The 16,426-nt window shown below is 40.6% G+C and overlaps 2 long non-coding RNA genes across 2 annotated transcripts; both read left to right on the forward strand.

Moving 5' to 3' along the window:
* The first annotated feature begins 4,686 nt into the window (after positions 1-4,686).
* Positions 4,687-8,517, forward strand: LOC112946004. Its single transcript, XR_003249110.1, has 3 exons — positions 4,687-4,783; positions 5,252-5,344; positions 8,493-8,517. It is a non-coding gene; the product is annotated as an uncharacterized LOC112946004 (long non-coding RNA).
* Positions 8,518-8,531: 14 nt separating this feature from the next.
* Positions 8,532-11,709, forward strand: LOC112946005. The gene is made up of 3 exons (XR_003249112.1): positions 8,532-8,679; positions 8,760-8,819; positions 10,076-11,709. It is a non-coding gene; the product is annotated as an uncharacterized LOC112946005 (long non-coding RNA).
* Positions 11,710-16,426: the final 4,717 nt, after the last annotated feature.

Raw genomic sequence — 16,426 nt, forward strand, 5'->3', positions numbered from 1 at the left:
GTATTGATACTATTTAAAGTGCTATTCTAGTGGTAAAAGCTGAATTGAGAGGTTGAGGCATTTTAATATTCACAGTGCTTGGAATTGTTTGGGTCTTGTAAAAGAAGCACCTTTGCTGTTTTTATTTGTTTTGCTTTTTTTTTTTTTTTTTTTCCTTTCTGTTTTTGAAATTCTTTGGGCATTTAAAGATGTCTTTATCCTGTAGACTGGAAGCTATAGCTGCAGCTTCTTCAATTGGAGGCTGACTCAAGCAAGATGTTAGAATATTATTTTACAGTATGTTGCATATAAAAGCAGTAAGTATAATACCTGGAAGCCAGTATGAAAAGTGGAACAGCATTACTGACAGAAGGGAGTAAAAAGTGGCTAAATTACAGATAAATTTACATGGCTARATTATAGCAGATGTAAATTCTGTTCACTAAATGACTGCAGTACTTCTTAAAATGCTCGGCAGGCACATAATAAAACAACATACATAGTGGAAAGTGTGAGCTGCAATTGCTTGGATTCAGAGCAGGGTTAGCAGCGCACAGGGACTGAGCCAAGGCAACCGTTTTGAGAGAAAAAAAGAGGATCAGATTTTCATCCAAGTAAACTCAGAGACAGCTAAACTGTAATTCTGAAACAGAATTGTTTTAGGCTTGATCATGTACACTTGAAGTTATAGAGTCATGGAATCCTGAGGGTTGGAAGGGACCTTTAGAGATAGAGGGTCACCTAGAGCACAGGCTGCACCCAAGCGGGTGTTGGAGATCTCCAGAGGAGGAGACTCCACAACCTCCTCTTGGCARCCTGTTCCAGGGCTCTGTCACCCTCACTGTCAAGAAATTTTATCTTAATTTCCTGTGAAACTTTTGGTGCTTCAGATTGTGGCTGTTTCCTCAGTGACCACCCCTGAAAAGAGGCCGACCTCATCCTCCGCACTCCCTCCCTTGAGGTATTTATAGACATATACACTTATTTATATTATATACACTTATTTATATACACTTGTCAGATCCCCCCTCAGCCTGGATGTTGATTGGTCTTTTGAAGGCAGCATGAGGATACTACTGTTTTCCCTTCTGTTTTTTTACCTCATGCGGGATAAATATAAAGATGTGGTTTCATTTCACCGTGCAGCCCTAGCGCTTGCTGAGGGCAGGGCACAGTCCTGAGCTCTATCTGTGGCAGCGACTGGAGCGTGGAGGTGGAGACAAACCTGAGGAAAAAAGTAACTTTATTCAATATTTCTCTTTGTAACTGGGACAAATAAGCAGATGAGGACAGAAGCTAGCTGAGGATAAACAAGAGCACTGAATCCTCAAGAGAATCTCAGAGAAGGGCATGTGGTTTTTTTGTGTGATTTTTTTTCTTTTTTTTTTCTTTTTTTCTAGAAACCACAGGAGTAGTAGGTAAATTAAAGAAACAATGGAACTGTTTAAGTCCAGTTTACTCTTTACTGTTCGTTGTGACTGTTGAGAAGGTGGTTTTAGGAAATTTGGAAAGAATCCAGGTTGATTTTTCATGCTCCAAAGTCAAGCTGTGCTAGGAGTAGCTTATGAGGCTGGAGGCAAGTTAAGAGAACTCCAGGATCTAATTTTGGAGCTGACCAAATGAGCTGTGGAGGGACTAGAAAGATGGTGTAGATTTTATTTCAGTGAATTGGAAAATACTTAGGCAGATAAGGTTGGTAAGGAAATTTTAACACATACTTAGATGAACATTCAAATAAAGGACCAACGTTGAAATTGCATCTGCACTGGGGTGAGTTGAACCATGTACATGTGGGAGGGGAAACGTGTTATTTCTAATGGCTGTGAGTTTTGTTTTTACCTGGCAAGTGCATGAACTTGAGGGACTCGGTAAAATCTCATCAAACTCATGCACGTTTGGGATGAGGTCTGGAAGCGGCTGGTTTCACGCTAACTTTCTCCATAAGATATATCTCCAGTAAACGTACAACTAGAGCAGCTCCCAAAGCGAGACTGTAACATTGGAATGGCTTAATAATTCCAAATTTCAGGGCATGAAAACCACTAGATCATCTCTTCAAGTACATGACTGAATTAACCTTGCAGTGTCAGAAAGCTCAGAGTCTGATTCCATAATGCATAAATATGTCCTGGCAGGAGAAAGGCAGCGGAGTTTCTTTCCTGAACTCCAAGCAAGGGCTGTCATTATTTATTAAAGAACAASAGAAAATTCAGGCCCTGCTGACACTTCATCCTCTCCTAGTATTATTTGTGTACATGGTAAACAATCATTTGCAGAGAAAGATATCTCCACTCACCTCTAAAGAAGCAAAATAATGCTGAAATAGTGCTGGTTTGCTTGTTTCGAAGGGCACCTCTATTTTTATTCTTGTTTAAAAGGTGGRGAAATGTGATCGATTCCTCTAACGCTTTCCGCGCTCACTCCGGCATGCCTGAAAAGGGAGAGTCCCAGCAGAAATCTCAGGAGTGAGCTGTAATTAGCTGAAGGAAGCAGATGGCTCCAGCTTCTTGTGCCTTAGCAGTGTGACAGGATCTCGTGGAGGAGCCGTGACAGCTTAGGACGCTTGTAGGAGAGGGGTGGGATGAGAGYACTCAGTGTGCAACTGCAGTGGTGTCTTGTTCAGGCCAACGTTCTTGCACCATTCACTGTAGATCTGTCCAAAAAAGCCCTAGATGAGGGACAGCATTAAAAGGCTGGCCTTGGTGGAAGCACTATAGCAAAGATGAGCTAAGATTTACACTTAYACCTAACACCAGTGTGGAATAATACACAAGCTTTGAAAGTAAAGCCATTTAACTGGTCCTGGTTAGCTCTGTAGGGGCTGCTGCTCTTTTTGGAATGAGAATGCCATTTTTGAATTAACCTTTTTTCTAAGATGGACTAAGTAGAGTTCAGTTAAAAGATGTAAAGGATCATTGTCGAAGAAAGAGCCAACCACATGTGGAATTGGTGCCTAGAGTAACTTCTGGCATAAATACTACATGGAAATACAGAAGTGGAAATGCACCCTAGTGCTCGCTAGTCAACTATAGATTTTTATTCATGGATTTCTGCTTGTCACAGTGTGACCACAGCTTATAGTGATGACCGTCTCATCTGGTTGCTTGCATAATAAAGGACATARCATTTCACGCAAGCCAAACAGATGYAGTGACTTGGCAGTGAYAAATCCAGGATGAGGAKTTGGGAAGTACCTACTGCTGTCTACATGTCAGTGCCACGTACCCTAGTCTGCCTGTCTTCTGCATGTTACCCCTCAAAGTGTAGCCCTGCAATCCTATAACTGTCTCCCTTTCCTCCAGCAGTTCTGTTTCTCTTGTGTTTCACATGGGTCTAATTTAGTATAAGCGTTCTTGATGCTACAGGTCAAAGGTTTGTTTTGGTTTTGACTCCTTTATATGAAATCTGTGTAGGATGGATGTTTTTCTTATTCTCTGAGAATTTTCCAGATCTTGAAATTGTCATTAAAAAAAGCACAGAATTTTCTTATATTTTTAAACATCAGAAAATTTAAAAGGGAAAGGAAGTTTGAGTTAACTGAGTTTTTTTCTCTTTTTAATTTCTTTCTTAGAAATTTCTTAGTGTAAAATTTTTCTGACTTTTTTTTAAAGGTAAAAATAGATTTTTTTAACAACTTTGAGCCAGTAAAATAGCAATATCAGGCCTTTCTCATTAATAATTTGGACTCTAAAAGAAGTGTTTTTGTCCAATTTAAGTCAAAACGTCACAAGTTCACTCACATGCCTGAAGTAGAYAAAGCAATAATTTGTTGAGCAGGTGTCTATGCCTCAGGTTGTCCCTCTGAACTTCTCAGCTTCCTCACACAGTGTGATTTCTCTATGAAACACCTTTGATGAGCGTCAAGTCTTAGTCTCCTGTGAGATTAGAATGAAACCAGAAATCACAACAAAATCCCTAGGAGAAGGATCATCAAACAGCACCCTGCTAGGAACCTAAATATGCTTTCCCTTCCTAGCTTTCAAACTCTTGCTGTAACAAGGGCCTTTTATGGGAGGGATTGGTATGAAACACATGAAGGAGAATCTTCCTTTCACTGTTTTCTCAGGATCTTGTCCATGTTCTCTGCTCATAGTTATAAAATTCAATATCTGAAGCTATAACGGCCGCAGAATCATCTGAAACTGCAGCAAATCTGACCTTCATCTACTTTTCTTTCAAACTCCCCTTTACTTTGAAAAAGGTCAAACCAATTGGAACAATAATTAGCAGGACAAACACAGCTGTCCTCAGAGGGGACTTTGTCTGGCAGACTACTTACTGACTGAAGAGAATGGTTACAGCTGAGTTATAGCCCAGAGCTCCCTCCTGCCCTGAAAAACAGACCTGTCTTTGCCTGGAAAACGCTGAGGGACCCTGAACTTTATCTGTGCTGGTGGGTGTCGCACTATRATAAAACACACCTCACTCGGGCACATAAAACAGGATTTAATTCAGAACTTGATGCTTATCTCTGCATCATCAATCTGCCTTCTCTCTATTAATCACACCAAAATACATACTGTTTGCATCTGTTAGTGCTCCAGAGCCTGCTTGACAACTGAATGCAGCTGAAAGCTCTTAATTCTTGATTTGTTTTTTTAGGTTTTTTTTCCCTTAAACACATGACAGTGAGCTCAGCAAAGCTAGAAAGCTAACTGCACAGAGCCAGCCTGTCCTCCACTGAAGTTTGCCCAAATCAGAAAACCAATTTGGAAGAGGAGGCTATGCTGAAGAGCTTGTTAAATAGAGAATTTGAGTGGATTGACAATTCTTTGAGGCTGGTGTTAATTAACAAATGCCCTCAGTGAGTATTTCAGAAGGACTAGTTTTCAATAAACAGGGAAATTGGAAATAAACAGATGCTAATGAATGGTGCTTCAGTTCTGTCAGAAGTAGTCAAATTCATCCCTGTTGTGTAATGCATAATATTTTGAAAACTTGGGATAATTCTGGGTCCTGCTAGACAGCCGATTACTTGTGCAGATCACTGCAGCCCTGCTCCGCTTTGTGGGATTTACACTAAGTTCTGTTGCAATCAAGTAGGGGGGGCTGATAGGTGCGAGCACATGGTTGGGATGACGGTTTAAGTGTGATCACAAAACCAGACTATGAATGCTGCAAGCTGGCCCGACACCAGCCTTAATGTGGCCTCCAGGTACTGTCATCCTGCCCGGGACACATAAGGCTGCTCAGAAGTTGCAAAGATGTTAATGCTATAGATGCTAATAATGAAGTTTTGCTCCGTCCTCTTGTGTGTTCTGCTCTTTCCTAGGTAATGTCACGTCCCTTGGAGTGCAAGGCTGAGGGTCTCGACTTTGAGCCCTTCTCCCTTAGGCTCTGACTTGTTGCAGCAGCGCAACAAGAGGTAGGGCAGTGCTCTGGGATCTGGCCTGGGAGCAACACTGGGACACCCCTGGGGGAAGAGCTGTGAGTTTAGGAAAGCTATGAGTTTAGGCTGGGGAAAGATTAAGAAAACTAAGCTGAAGACACAGCTGATGATGGGGTTTGTGTAGCACGGCAACTGTTGCAGTTAATTTCTGTGGTTAATTTCTCAAATCCTCTGGACAATTAGGAAGCACAGGGTACTCTGTGACAGAGTTTCCATAAATAATGGTGGGGAGGAGGGCCTGGRGAAAATTTATGGCAGTTCTGCAAGGTCAACAAAGTCTTCTTGGCATGAAACTGCCACAGACATATGGCAGAAGAGGGATTATCAGAGAGTCATAGTGGGCCTAACCTTCCGGTGTCCTTGGGGACCCGCTGTCTCTAAAAATTATCCCCCATTATATTTTCTTTCCCTGTATGTTTGAGCTTTATCATTGCTAAAAGGCATTGCTCTTCCTGTGTGCTTTTGTAAGAACTGCCCCCCTGTCATCTTCTCCCRTGTCTCTGTGTGCTGTAAGAGACACTAGGTCCATTTCCATGTGATGGGTTCATGGCTGATGGAAAGGATGGCGTTTATCTCGTTGTGCACCATGAGCTGCTCTTAATCACAGCCTGCATCACGTTGTGCTGGCACTAGCCCCAACCTTCCCTTGTTTCTCCTTGCAATGAGTCACTTACAGCCCAATTAGACGGGTGGACAAGACACTCTCCTTTGCGCTACACCTACTGCTAGAGCACATGGCTCAATTTGAGCATGGAACACTGCAGCGGTCGGAAAAGAAGCGCTCACTCTTTGCTGCTGTCGGGGACAGGACTCAGCGACCTTGGGGGGCTGTCAGAGACACGTGCACGTTAGGTGTGATGCACATYAGCTCTTCCTTGGCAATGCTCTCAAGGTTAAATTTGGTCCTCTTGGAGATCACAGCTAGAGGAGAGCCCATCTGTATGCTGCAACACTACGCTATCCATGAGAAAATCTAGTTATGGAGAAATTTCTTTTAGTATCTGTCTTTTGACCTTTTGTGGTGTCTGTAAGCTCATTTGTCTTACAGCACTAACAGAAATATGAGTAAGAAAGCAAAGGGAAAGCTGAGAGATCACAAAATTAAGTGCCGATTCAGATGAGCCAAGCAACTGCAATTTCTCTTACAGAAGTGTCCTTTGTCACTCATGAAGGTAGGTCAAAACTTTTCAAACCAGGAAAATTTTTTTTTATTGTCTGTTGAACCCAATCAAGCCAAGATTCAATTAGCTTGATTGAGAAAGAAAGATGTTAGTGGCTTACTTGTGCATCTGGTAGTGTATGTGGAATACTAATAACTTAAATAATATTCTCCAATTTCTTGCTCAGCAGCAGCTGGAGCAAATTCTTTGACTTTGATAAGAAGGGGAAAAGCAGAAATTTATTTCAGTGCAGCTACAGTAGTGTATTTACATTACAAACACAGCAATTGCTAAGCATTACTGGGATTCAGCAGCGAGAATAAGGCAGTGACATTCATTTCAGTTTCATTTTCAATTATAAGAGATCCTGTTGATTTTCTCCAGAATAAAAGCTTCACAGACCTAGCTTAATTACAAAACTACACGGGCCACTACCCATCTTGTCTGAGTGTAGATATGGTCATCACTCATCCCAGGCATTTTGAATACATTCAGCCTGGGGAGAGGAAAGGCTGTCTTTGGTCACATCACTGTTGTAAAACTCCCTTAATTTCACAGTGGAGCTTGGAAATAGGAGTGTGGTAGTGTGGGGAGTAGGTATCTGTGGCAAATCAAGAACATCCTTCATCTCTTTGTTCTCAATAGGAGCTGAATCTTTGGCAAGCAGCTCTTCRTAGAGGAAATAATAACATTTGCTAAGTGCTTCCAAACTGATGCTGTGTGAATTTTCAATACCTGCCTGGGGTCTGAACCAGTTGTCACTCAAGTGAAGTCAGTGGGAGCCTTTCTGCTAACTTCAGTGCAACAGAGAAAGTCTCCTGTCATATATGAAGTACAAGTAGGAAACAGAAGGTGGATATTTATAGAATAAATCTTTCTTTTAAAAGTTGTGCACTAAAGGGTTATTAAGACTCTCCATTTCCTTCCCCATGGAGGAGCAAAACCCCCAAACCCTACCTGAAATCCAGTCCCTAACTGGATTTTTTTACTCCTAACTGCAGAGGTTTGGAAAAGCAGAAGAAACTATGAAATGACAGTAGGTGCAATTTCTAAAACCTTCTGCACAGAGCCATAATATGCTTTCTTCCATTTGCAGCAGGAATGAAATATTTCAACTGAGATATAAATCTTTTCACCTGTTTGTTGAGCAGCTTGGCGCACGGGCTGGACTTGGCTCATTATTAAAGTTTTGTATACAGTGGATCTGTTATTCCTTCAGGCTAAGCTCTTGCTTAGATAGATAAGGAAGGACATGATTAAAACCAACAAATGTCAGCTTGGAATCAATCAGTTTCATGTAAGGTCTTTTTAAATACAAGTTACTTTTGCACTGTTTTCATTTGGAGTTGTAACTTAATGAACATTTGGAGGATATTGCTTTATGCTGCAATTCTGAAGAAATATTAATTCTACTCAGACCTAGTGCAAGCAAATTTTATTGTGCATGCAGCTGTTCAGGATTGAGTAATTATTTGATGAACTTTTGGAGGCAATGAATTTTAGATGAAGCATGTACACATTTTTATCATGCGTACATTTTTCTTGATCAGTTTTCTCTTCATTTGGTCACTCATTTATGTGGAAGTGATGAGCAAAGTCTGCATATTTCACTTTTTGGAAAAAAAATCCATTTACATAGCCTTAATGCTTCTAGCCTACACATCCTTCAGCGCATTTCAAAACCTACTGATCTATTACACTCTACCTGGTAACCTCAATAAATCGGTCCTCTTGAAAAGACAAAGGTTAGACTCTTAACTGGACTCCAGTATTCTGAGCTCTTTTCTTTGGTGCTCTTTTTGATTTCATCTAGAGATATTTAACTTTCAGTTGATTGGGGGTGGCTTGTGAATTGGGAATCTGGGGGATTRTGACCCAGATCTCATCAAGAGGATTGTCTTTGTGCTTTTTGTTGTTCAGAAAAGGCTACAAATCATAAATTTCCTCCTCTTTCTTTTCTGCAGGTAGCTAAAAAATCTTCTTTTTGAAGCTGATTTCTAGAAAAAATACCAAGACAAAAAAATGGTAAAGGGGAGAAAAGGAATTGTAAAACAATGAGCAAAAGAGCGTGCTTTCAAGAAGAGCAGGATGTCTGTTTTGAAACCTTGGAAATACTTCACAGGTCCCAGCCTAGMAAAACTAAAAGAATCGGTAGGTTTGGGTTTCAGGATTCTGACCAGACCCATTCTTACAATTTGCCATGAGACTTAGAATGTCTTTTTTTTCTCCAGTTCTTGTGGTGGACCTAGTGGACGTGCCCTGGAATGCTAGGTCACAGCCTGGGACTAAAGGTGAGATTCTATCACATGAATACTAGATCCATGCTCTGAATCRGGCATGGGCATGCAATTGGATCTTTATTGAACAAGCAAAAAATATCAGATATGGAGAATACGTTTGTTTTCTGCTAGCTAAAAGTGGCACGAGATCTGGCAAAACGTTTAGGCAGAAGACGACGATACGTGATCTAGCGTAAAGCCTGCCAGTGAAAAGTTAACCTGCCAACCTTACCAACACAGAAAGTGTATACTGGTTTTGTGTCTCACAGCTGCAGTAGTGTTGATCTTAAGTTGGATTTATGTTATCACTGAACCATGATGTGAGCGCACAGAAAATGTGAATGCAGTTCAGGGAACTGTATTTCTGATAGGAAACACCCCTCAAAACACCTCGCCCAGAGGCAGTTTGTCTCGGGCTCTGTTGGCTTTTGAGCCTTGAGGGTGTTATTCCACACCAACTCTTTGTTCAAGCCTACTTCGATACCACGCTGTGATACGTAGGAACATCAGCTCTCTCAGCGTGGACAACTATATTGCAAAAAGAACTATCTATGTAGATACCTCCAAGCATGCACAAGCTACTACCACCATGAAAGCAGCCGAGTAGTTTGCTTGTGTTAAGTCTGTTTTGCTTGGAGGGGCTGGAATTGGAGCAGGATTTGTGTTGACACTGCATTTGTGTGGGTGCTGCTGCCCTCTCCTGGGGTGCCAGTAAATGAAACCTGCAGACTCCTTGCAAATAGACTTTTTCTTTTTTTTCTGCCCCCCCGCCCCCCGGAGGCTTACCCGGATATATCATGATGAGAAGAAATGATCTGAACTGTTGAGAGCTCAGATGTCCTCATTATTTTTCAGTCTGTCACAGGGACAAGCAACACAATAACTGTTGCTTGTCCCTCTCTCATGTGTGAGGCAAGGCATGAAAAAAAATGGGCTATTTTTGTTTGTTTGTAGCCTTTTTAAAATAAAGCAGAGACAGAGGGAAAGTGTTCATTTTGTCAGCAAAGGAAATACGTCCTAAAACTGAAAAAAAAAAAAAAATCAGCTTAACAACAGTTTAGGTTTTTATAGCAGAAAGCAAAATACTACAATGAAAATCTTTGACCACTTTTCATGGATTTTTTTTTTTTAATGTAGTTAAATGAAGCCCCAGAAGTTTGTGTTTTCGGGTTTGTCTCGGTTGTCTAGCGTGGGGTGACCTGCTGCCACGCAGCCCAAAGTTGCCCAAAGTTGTTCTCCCTAACACGGCTTTGTGGATCTGTTCACAGACCTGCTGCCCTTCAGAGCCAGCGCTCCCCAGTGTGCAGCTCACACGTGCAGCTCTGGCTGTGTAAGACCATGTTTGCAGAGACTTCTAGATATACAGCAGGAGTCCTGAAAGAGAAACATAAAAGCTTTTGCTTTATAAAAGCCAGAACGCCTTATTTCTTATTAACCAAACTCTGCCTTGCTGTGTGAGGTGCATACGAAAGAGAACTTCAGAGCAATGACTTCTATGGCATCTGTCAATATTTTCATTTTAGCTTAGCAGCGGATTTAAGTTATTATTGAGTCCTATTTTCTGAAGAGAGCAAATGCACAAAAATCTGATTATATTGAACCTCTAACTGCATAAACATAATACTAGCCCCAGTGGACTAATTCCATTAAGAGTTGAACTATCCATCTTGAAGTTGCTCATGAATGCAAGCAGTCAGAGCTGCTGGCATGGCTGGGTTTGCAGAACAACTTGTACATTTTTGTGGCCAGATAATAAAAGCCAGCTTTGTTTAGATATATATTAAACAGTTTTAATTATATATTTTAAAACTTCATTGTTACTCGCATGTTGTTTCTCTCTGCTTGAATGCTGTTCTCTATTACAGCTGTATATTACCTTCAGGATGCCTCTTGCTCGGGACCTTGCAAGGTGCTGAATCTGTAAACATCTGATCTGTACCCCAGTCAGGTGGAGAATGTTGATTCTTTCAAGGAAAGGCCTGTTTCAGAATTATGCCTATATAAACTGTGCTCTGACTCACCAATTTTTTAATTCTACCTATCTCCTAGATAACTAACTCTTTTTCTATCTAAATAACATATTACTGCTGAGGTTTGGGAGTCATTAGGGAAGATCTGCCCAATTAGCATGCTAATTAGGACCTACCCAATTTGGGCATAGGGAGGTGATTGTTTTATTATCGTTCTGTGAGATGAAAGAAAGATTAACGACTGTGCGTGCACCCCTTGAGGGGTAAAGAAGTAACAGTTCTTTTTTGAGATATCTGTGTCTGAGAGGTGCTATTTGAAATAGCTGGGCTTACTGAGGGAGTTGCCTGCTGATTAGTTACGCCTGGAGCAGAGAAAAATCATAATTGAGTTTGTTTCTTGATGAGAAGAAAATGATAGTACAGCGCAAACGTTACACAACGAGAATGTCTGCTGTTATAAATCAATGGAGTCCCATTGATGGATTGATATCAGAGAAAGATTTGGTCGTGATTAAATCAGGAGATGAGTTTATCACTGTGCTGACAGGACTAGATTCATGCACTAGAAATGCACTATAGGCTGTAAAAGAAGGGATGGGCAGAGTTGTGTTGAATATGTGGTGGTTTATTAGTTAGACTCTCCTTTATGTACAGACTTTAAGGAAGCCTAATAGGGCATTTGATGCTGCTTGTACAAACTTGCCATGGAAATTCCTGGGTTCAGATTCCTGCCCATCATTAAGGACTGTTAAGGACTCGGGATATTGCAATGGCTTGTAAAATAATCAAAGTCTAATAAAGACTTGTAAGAAACAGCTCTGACTAAATCCTTGTCAGGATTAAAAATGGGGTCCTGTGCATGATATATGGTCACTTAACCATCAAGACAACATGAAAATAATTAAACAACTGTCGACCAACAAAGAACGTCCTTACAGCTCAAGTCTCCTTATGGGATTTGTGCTGTAAGGACATTCTTTGTTCCCTACTTTTAGCTTAAACTTTTGCATATGATAATACTGACTGATCCATAGGGAAAATTACTTCCCGAAAGCTCATCTGTGGCTTTCAGATCTGTGATGGCAGTCAGTATTAGTTTTAGTTTTGTTAAATATGGTTCTTTAGTTACTGTTAATTGTTCTTATATACCAGGAAAGTTAGATTTAAAAAAAAAGAAATCATTTCTCATTTGATTCTATAGACAGTGAAATACATCACCACGGAGAGCAGTATGTACCACAAAGTTGGACACAAGGAACCTTGGAGAATACGTTCTGGTTTGAATAACAATTCATACCATACAGATTTGTTCCCCTTTTTATATGTATGCCTGTGAAACTATTTGATGCATTCCAAGATTTTCTGGCAAATACAGCTGATGTCTGTCATTTTATTGTGAAACTCCATTACTAATTTATCCTAGAACTTTCAAATATTCATGTACCCTAGGGAAGCACCAGAATGTTTGTTTCCTCACTTTTTTTGAGGTTTCTGTGCATAATAGCTATTTTGATGCAGCTTTCTCTCATATAAAAGCATCTTTCCTTTTTTTTAATTCTTTCTTTCAATCTTTGAATAAATCATATCTTGTCTTCAGACATTTTGGACCTGTCATCATGGTTTTTATCCATGAATACGTGGGAAGTTGTATCACTGTCTCTGGGATTTGATAAATATTTGTTGTAAAACAAACAGTGCTTTCTTCTTAAGATATTTCCCAGTGGTGTGAGGATCCAAAACCAGATCCCTGTGGACATTATTAATTTTACCCTAGCATGATGTTTTTATAAATGCTGGCCACTCTTTAATGTTCTTCCTCGTTCTGTTTCTTCACTCATGCCAATTTTAAAAATTATTTTATAGGTTGCTACACTCTCAGGGGGATTTGCTAGAAATAATATAACTGTATTTCTTGATGTGTCTTTTAACTCGGAATCTCTCCACCTTCAGAAGAACTTGAAGTACTATTTGACAATAAAATCCTGACAAGAGTACCCATTGCACAAGCTTTATGTTATGCTTTCTRCATGCTACTTAGTGTTAGGGGTTCTGTGATTAAGGAAAGCAGGGGTGGATAGCTTCMTTCATAGACTTTCATATTTAATATTGTTTCATATTTAATGTTGTTCTTAGCCATGCAAGCTTTTCTGGATCTTGCTTGTAAATAGATCTCTTCAGGTATTTTAAATTGGGATATGAGCAGCTCGTTCATCTCGCCAAGAATGCAGAGAACCATAAGGTACGTGTTTCTGTGCTCATAACCAGACTGTTTAGTAAAAAACACTCTTGCCTGCTGCAAGAGTGTGTGACAGTGACGTGCCACACAAAGTCACCCTGAGAGAGAGAGAGCTATTTGTCAAATGATAGCTTTTGATACTGGTAAAAACTGCATAAACTATCTCTCAGCACAGCCAACAGTACCTGTGGGAGACAGCAGTTTCATAGAAAACAATTGATTCTACTGATACAAGCAAATTAGGTTTTTGTGACACAGGGAGGAGTTTTCCTTTTAGCCTGGAATGCTCCCTGTTGAGTACTCCCACCAGGTGCACTATGCTTTCTGAAATCATTAATGTAGATCAAAGAATTAATTAGGCTTTCACAAGCGTAAGGAGGGGTTGAATAATCAGACTGAACAGCATCCTTTTTTTCTCATAATACCAAGTACCTGTTGATTCACCATGGTGTGGTCAAGTTTTAAGAAAATGCTCTATTATTTTCCTCAGACATGAAAGCATTTAACTAAGACCAAGTTGAATCCAGCCATTCTTTAGTTTTCGCCTTCACCAAAACTGAGGAATAGGAACAATTTTCTTTCCAGAGAACAGGTCCAGGGTGGAAATAGCAGAAGGCTACCATGAATTTAAAGCTAGTATTTGCTAGCAGTTGGCACATTGCTGGTCTCCAGGAGACAGCATTATTTTTCTCTCATCTTAGAACAAGATAATAAGGTGATATTGCAGGAGATTAGCAGCTGAATAGTGGGAAAATGCTGAAATATAATAGACTTAAATGCAAAGACTTAGCAGGTCCCAAATTTGTGCAGTTAAGGGATGGAATCACTGGCTTTTCACAGCAAAGTTGTCCCCATTCACTGAAGGGAGACTCTGAGGGGAGGGCAGCTCTATCTGGAGATACTGCCGTGTTTACATTTTTTGACCTTTGCTGTGTGCCTTTTTTTTTCTCTCTAGATGAAACTTCTAGAAGAGCCAGCCCAGGCATCCCAAATCTTTCCATCAGGTTCAGATATCCAGAAAAATAAGTGGTATTTTTTCGGATTTTGTATGAACCAGCTCTTTCTGAGAAGGAAATCTAGTAAATTTTTTAAATTGTTTGCTTTACCAGTGTGGTACCTCTTAGAATCTGATTTTTAGATAGCAAATATCTACAATATTAAGAACTGTGGGAGGATCAGCTATGTAGTATCAAGCACGCAAGTGTCGGGTGCTAGGGATTGTTTCTGTCTGTTTCTTTATGGTAAGACATTATAAGGTCATGTTGAAGCCTAGACTGAATGATAATTCAGACAGTGCTGAACAGGGAGAGTTAGCAAGAATAATGCAAAAGTGCTCCTAAAGTCACAGATGGGAATGTCTGGGATAGAGGACAAATACAGTGTCCAGCTGCATCTGATCCTCAGAAGTGCCAAGTACTCCCGCACCTTTGGAAAGAAGAGTCAGAGCCTCTTCTCGTTAGCCTTGTGCTTTTGTTTTCATTGTATTAGGCAGGGCTGCTCTGCAGCGCAAATGTCCTTGTGTGAGAACAGATAAGACTCAGAYTGTTATTTCTTTTAAGTAATGTGTTTTCCCACTGTATCTGAGGGTAGATCTCACAGAAACATTAATAGTGTAACCAAATCAACATCCAGCTCCTCACTAGTTTGTGTTYGCATTACACAGCCCATCTTAAATCACTTCAAGAGGGCCTAAAACTGACCTACCTTAATTAGAATTGTTAGGCCAAATCAATTTTTAGCCAAAACTAAAACAGCTTCAGGAGTTATTAATTTAATAGGTGCTGATTTGAGATGCAGTCCGAACCTGAACACCTAATTCTTCGTGAATGATAGAGACCATTCCCTCTTACCTTGCAGTTCAAGTACAATTTCATCTGTAGAAGGTAGGAACGTAATTACATCATTTCAAACTTCACAGTTTTTCTGTACCTTTGCAAATATTTTATGTGCTTTACTCGGTGACATGTAGAAGTGGAAAATCCAYGTGGCAGATTCATTGCTCGGGGACAGAGTGCTGTGCAGCAAGAGAGACTGGTACTTTTCCTGTGCATATCAGAAAACAAACCTGTGCGTTTTTGCTTGCAGGAGCTTGATTTATTGACTGAAAGCTCTGTTTGCAATTCATAGCCCATTTTTCCTGAGCTTTCTGTACTCTGTGCCAACACCTATGCCATASGTGTGTAAAAAGGGCATGCCCTGCTACCACTGCTTGCAGGTGACCTATTAATTCCTGAGATACAAGCGTTTATGTCAGATGAATGAATGAGGGCAGGAAGTCAATGGTGTTAACATGAGCCTCTGTCTGTAGAGCACTAATAAGGCAGTCTAGCATAAATATGATCAAGGTTTGCATATAAAGACCTCACTTGGCATAATCACCTGGCAAAACCCTAGAAAATAGCTATCACCATTTTAAACTACATTGATTAGACTAGACAGGAGAAAAAGAATCGAAATAGGAGTTTTTAAATTGAGTTTCCGTGTTTATGCTAAGTTTAAAAAAAAAAAAAAAAAAAAAAGAGGAGGAGGAGGGAGTACAGTCATAGAATAGAGTAGTAGGATTCTTAAGGTTGGAAGGGACCTTTAGAGATCATGTAGTCCAAACCCCTGAACACGCAGTGTCAGGCTAATGAGGCCAACCCTGTCCTTCTCCCTCCCCTGAGGTATTTGTAGACACTGACYAGGTCCCCCCTCAGCCTCCTCWTCTCCAGGCTGAACAGCCCCAGCTCCCTCAGCCTTTGCTCACAGGGCAGATGTTCCAGGCCCCTGATCATCCTCATAGGCCTGTGCTGGACTCTCTCCAGCAGCTCCACATCTCTCTTGTACTGAGGAGCCCAGAACTGGACACAGTACTCCAGATGTGGCCTTACAAGGGATGGGTAGAGGGGAACAATCACCTCTCTTGACCTGCTGGAGACTCCAGATGCACACTTAGTGCACCCCAGGATCCCATCGGCCTCCTTGGCCACGAGGACACACTGATATCTCACTTGCACTGCACTTGCAGTCCTTTCTCAGAGAGAAGGTAGCTGATCACTGTTTTGTTTTGCAACCCTGGAGAGAGAGGATTWTTTTTTAGAGAATTATAAATAGAGAATTGTAAAACACACTTCTCTGTGTTTTGATTTTATTATGATTTTGAGCTTTGTTGTGGATGTTTTTTCCACACCTCTGTTCACAATTGTAGATGCCATTATCCTCCTGGTGGACTTGAACACTGTCACGGGACCTACAAGGTCAGCTATTAGCAACTAGAAATGACAAAAGATCTTAGGAAAATGGGTGGCTTGAGGCAGAGCACCTGGAACAACTGCAAGGTCAGAGCTTCAGTCTTTCAATTGCAGAAGTCACTTGGACTAAAAATCTTGATAGGATTTTTTAAGCTTTGCAAAGGTTTTAATGGATTTTGTCTG

Source organism: Nothoprocta perdicaria, unplaced genomic scaffold (assembly GCF_003342845.1).
Source record: "Nothoprocta perdicaria isolate Ctin4 unplaced genomic scaffold, notPer1 scaffold_2, whole genome shotgun sequence".
Classification (NCBI taxonomy): domain Eukaryota; kingdom Metazoa; phylum Chordata; class Aves; order Tinamiformes; family Tinamidae; genus Nothoprocta; species Nothoprocta perdicaria.